The sequence below is a fragment of the Triticum dicoccoides genome, chromosome 5B (genome assembly GCF_002162155.2).
Source record: "Triticum dicoccoides isolate Atlit2015 ecotype Zavitan chromosome 5B, WEW_v2.0, whole genome shotgun sequence".
Taxonomy (NCBI): domain Eukaryota; kingdom Viridiplantae; phylum Streptophyta; class Magnoliopsida; order Poales; family Poaceae; genus Triticum; species Triticum dicoccoides.
Window position 1 is genome coordinate 348,279,068 of NC_041389.1, and position 5,732 is coordinate 348,284,799.

The following is a 5,732-nucleotide window of genomic DNA, read 5'->3' on the forward strand; positions in this document are numbered from 1 at the left end:
CTCAACATTTTCTGAAATTTTCTGAAATTTTAGTAACTTCAAAATAAAAGTGCATAAAACTAAACAAGATTGATAGCAACTACTCCTACAAGTGCCTAGAGCCCATATCATGCTTGGAATTACTAGGAACCTCAAAAATTTAACATGCAAGCTCAAGAACAGTCACTAAGACAGCAAGGATTTGCAATGAATAAAGCACTAGAACAAAAACTAATTGGACCAATGGAGGAGTCACATACCAAGCAATAATCTCCCAAAGCAGTTTTGTGAATGGAGCTTTGAGCTAAGAGATCGAAAATTGCAGCAAAACGAGCTAGAACTCGTGCTTGAGCTGGATGGGGATTTTTTTGGGTAGAAGATGGAGTGTGTGGGTGCTGGCATAAGTGGAGGGGAGCCACCAGGGGGCCACGAGACAGGGGGCGCCCTACAGGGGGGCGCGCCCTCCTCTCTCGTGGCCTGGTGCTTGCCCCTTCTGCAGTGTTTTCAGTGCCTAAAATCCTCAAATATTCCAGAAAAAATCATACTAAATTTGCAGGGAATTTGGAGCAATTTATTTTCGGACTATTTTTTTTGCACGGATAATTTAGAAAACAGACGGATAATACTATTTTGCTTCATTTAATCTAAATAACAGAAAGTAAAAAGAGGGTATAGAAGGTTGTGCCTTCTAGTTTCATCCATCTCGTGGTCATCAAAATGAACCCGCTAACAAGCTTGATCAAGTCTTGTTAACAACTCATTCCGAATAACATGGAACCGGAGAAATTTCGAATACACTAAATTACCTCAACGGGGATATGAAAATCCCCAACAATAAGAATATCATACTTTTTCTTGACAGTAGGGAGAGGAAATTTAAAACCTCCAAAAATGATAGTTGGAACTATTTCAATAGAATTGATGCTATGAACTTGAGATTGTTTCCTCGGAAAGTGTACCGTATGCTCATTGCCATTAACGTGAAAAGTGACATTGCCTTTGTTGCAATCAATAACAGCCCCTGAAGTATTAAGAAAAGGTCTACCAAGGATAATAGACATACTATCGTCCTCGAGAATATCAAGAATAACAAAGTCCGTTAAGATAGTGACATTTGCAACCACAACAGGCACATCCTCACAAATACCGACAGGTATAGCAGTTGATTTATCAACCATTTGCAAAGTTATTTCAGTAGGTGTCAGCTTATTCAATTCAAGTCTACGATATAAAGAGAGAGGCATAACACTAACACCGTCTCCAAGATCACATAAAGCAGTTCTAACATAATTTCTTTTAATGGAGCATGGTATAGTTGGTACACCCGGATCTCCAAGTTTCTTCGGTATTCCACCCTTAAAAGTGTAATTAGCAAGCATGGTGGAAATTTCAGCTTCCGGTATCTTTCTTTTATTTGTGATGATATCCTTCATATATTTAGCATAAGGGTTTCCTTTAAGCATATCAGTTAAGCGCATACGTAAGAAAATAGGTCTAATCATTTCACCAAAGCGCTCAAAATCCTCATCATCCTTTGATTTCGATGGTTTAGGAGGAAAGGGCATGGGTTTCTGAACCCATGGTTCTCTTTCCTTACCGTGCTTCCTAGCAACAAAATCTCTCTTATCATAATGTTGGTTTCTTGATTGTGGGTTATCAAGATCAACAGCAGGTTCAATCTCTACATCATTGTTATTACTAGGTTGAGCATCAACATGAACATTATCATTAACATTATTACTAGGTTCATGTTCATCACCTGATTGTGTTTCAGCATCAAAAATAGAAATATCATTGGGATTCTTAGGTGTTTCTACATTAGGTTCACTAGAAGTTTGCAAAGTCCTATCATTCTTATTTTTCTTCTTCTTAGAAGAACTAGGAACATCTAGATTATTATTCTGAGAATCTTGTTCAATTCTTTTAGGGTGGCCTTCAGGATACAAAGGTTCCTGAGTCATTCTACCAGTTCTAGTAGCCACTCTAACAGCAAAGTCATTTTTATTATTTAACTCATCAAGCAAATCATTTTGAGCTTTGAGTACTTGCTCAGCTTGAGTAGCAACCATAGAAGCATATTTGCTAACGCGGTGAAGTTCATCTTTAACTCTAGCCAGATTATCACCTACGTGTCCTATCTCGAAAGCATTATTCTTTAACTCTCTACCAACATAAGCATTAAAACTTTCTTGTCTAGACATAAAGTCATCAAATTCATCTAAGCATGGGCTATGAAATTTAGTAGAGGGTATTTCAACTTTATCATATCTATAGAGAGAATTTACCTTCACTACCTGTGACGGGTTATCAAGACAATGTGGTTCTTTAGGCGGTATATTCAGACCATGTATTTATTCAATAGGTGGTAAATTCTTAACATCTTCAGCTTTAATACCTTTTTCTTTCATTGATTTCTTTGCCTCTTGCATATCTTCAAGACTGAGGAATAAAACACCTCTCTTCTTCGGAGTGGGTTTAGGAATAGGCTCAGGAGTTGGCTCAATTGGTTCAGGAATTACTTCAGGAACTGGCTCGGGAAGAGTCCAATTATTTTCATTAGTCAACATATTATTCAATAATATTTCAGCTTTGTCGACTGTTCTTTCCCTGAAAACACAACCAGCACAACTATCCAAGTGGTCCTTGGAAGCATCGGTTAGTCCATTGTAAAAGATATCAAGTATTTCATTTTTCTTAAGATGATGATCGGGCAAAGCATAAAGCAACCGGAGAAGCCTCCCCCAATCTTGTGGGAGACTCTCTTCTTTGGTTTGCACAAAATTATATATTTCCCGCAAGGCAGCTTGTTTCTTATGAGCAGGGAAATATTTAGCAGAGAAGTAATAAATCATATCCTGGGGACTACACACACAACCAGGAGCAAGAGAATTATACCAAGTCTTAGCATCACCCTTTAATGAGAACGGAAATATCTTAAGGATATATAAATAGCGAGACTTCTCATCATGAGTAAATAGGGTGGCTATGTCATTCAACTTGGTAAGATGTGCCACAACAGTTTCAGATTCAAGGCCATAAAAGATCAGATTCAACTAAAGTAATAATATCAGGATTAACAGAGAATTCATAATCCTTATCAGTAACACAGATAGGTGAAGTAGCAAAAGTAGGATCGGGTTTCATTCTAGCATTAAGAGACTGTTGCTTCCATTTAGCTAATAATTTCTTAAGATCAGATCTATCATTGCAAGCAAGAATAGCTTCAGCAGCTTCTTTGTTCATAACATAACCCTTAGGAACAACAGGTAAAACATAATCATTGGGGGAACGTTCATCATCACTATCATCAATAATAGGTTCTTCAACATTTTCATTCCCCCTAACTCTAGCAAGTTGTTCATCAAGAAATTCACCTAATGGCAAAGTAGTATCACGCACAGAAGTAGTTTCATCATGCATAGTAGAAGTGGCATCATCGATAACATGCGACATATCAGAATTCATAGCAGTAGCAGGTTTAGGTGTCGCAAGCCTACAATAACGGAAGGAGAATCTAGTGCAGAGCTAGATGGCAGTTCCTTACCTCCCCTCGTAGTTGAGGGCAAAATCTTGGTCTTAGCGTCTTTCAAGTTCTTCATAGTGATCAACAGATATAAATCCCAAGTGACTCAGAGAATAGAGCTATGCTCCCCGGCAACGGCGCCAGAAATTCGTCTTGATAACCCACAAGTATAGGGGATCGCAACAACTTCCGAGGGTAGAGTATTCAACCCAAATTTATTGATTCGACACAAGGGGAGCCAAAGAATATTCTTGAGTATTAGCAGTTGAGTTGTCAATTCAACCACACCTGGATAACTTAGTATCTGCAGCAAAGTATTTAGTAGCAAAAGTGGTATGATAGTAATGGTAACAGTAGCAACAGTGAAGATAAATGTTTTTGGGTTTTTGTAATAGTTGTAACAGTAGCAACGGAAAAGTAAATAAGCGAAGAACAATATATGAAAAGCTCGTAGGTAATGGATCAGTGATGCATAATTATGCTGGATGCGATTCCTCATGCAATAGTTATAACATAGGGTGATATAGAACTAGCTCCAGTTCATCAATGTAATGTAGGCATGTATTCCGTAAATAGTCATACGTGCTTATGGAAAAGAACTTGCATGACATCTGTTGTCCTACCCTCTCGTGGCAGCGGGGTCCTAGTGGAAACTAAGGGATATTAAGGCCTCCTTTTAATAGAGAACCGGACCAAAGCATTAACACATGGTGAATACATCAACTCCTCAAACTACGGTCATCACCTAGAAGTGTCCCGATTATTGTCACTTCGGGGTTGTCGGATCATAACACATAATAGGTGACTATAGACTTGCAAGATAGGATCAAGAACACACATATATTGATGAAAACATAAAAGGTTCAGATCTGAAATCATGGCACTCAGGCCCTAGTGACAAGCATTAAGCATAGCAAAGTCATAGCAACATCAATCTCAGAACATAGTGGATACTTGCTGGAAATATGCCCTAGAGGCAATAATAAATTAGTTATTATTATTATATTTCCTTGTACATGATAATCGTTTATTAACCATGCTATAATTGTATTGATTGGAAACTCAGATACATGTGTGGGTACATAGACAACACCATGTCCCTAGTAAGCCTCTAATTGACTAGCTCGTTGATCAATAGATGGTTACAGTTTCCTGACCATGGACATTGGATGTCGTTGATAACGGGATCACATCATTAGGAGAATGATGTGATGGACAAGACCCAATCCTAAGCCTAGCACAAAGATTGTGTAGTTCGTATGCTAAAGCTTTTCTAATGTCAAGTATCATTTCCTTAGACCATGAGATTGTGCAACTCCCGGATACCGTAGGAATGCTATGGGTGTACCAAACGTCACAACGTAACTGGGTGGCTATAAAGGTGCACTACGGGTATCTCCAAAAGTGTCTATTGGGTTGGCACGAATCGAGACTGGGATTTGTCACTCCGGTTGACGGAGAGGTATCTCTGGGCCCACTCAGTAGGACATCATCATAATGTGCACAATGTGACCAAGGGGTTGATCATGGGATGATGTGTTACGGAACGAGTAAAGAGACTTGCCGGTAACGAGATAGAACAAGGTATCGGCATACCGACGATCGAGTCTCGGGCAAGTAAAATACCGCTAGACAAAGGGAATTGTATACGGGATTGATTGAGTCCTTGACATCATGGTTCATCCGATGTGATCATTGTGGAACATGTGGGAGCCAACATGGGTATCCAAATCCCGCTGTTGGTTATTGACTGGAGAATGTCTCGGTCATGTCTGCATGGTTCCTGAACCCGTAGGGTCTACACACTTAAGGTTCGATGACGCTAGGATTATAGGGAATAGATATACGTGGTTACCGAATGTTTTTCGGAGTCCCGGATGAGATCCCGGACGTCACAAGGAGTTTCGAAATGGTCCGGACGTAAAGATTTATATATGGAAAGTTGTTGTTCGGGTTCCGGAAAATTTCGGGTTTTTCTAGTATTGTACCGGGAAGCTTCCAGAAGGTTCCGGAGGATTCCGGAGGGGTCCGGAGGTCCGGAAATTGTTCCACCACATCCAATACAGCAGCATGGGCTATAAGGGGGCACCCTAGCCTTAATTGGCCAGGGGCACCAGCCCCCCCCCAAGGCCCATGCGCATGGGAGAGGGGAAACCCTAAAGGGGAGGGCCTCCACTTGACTTGGGAGGCACTCCTCCCCCCTTGGCCGCTGCCCCCAACCCTATATGAG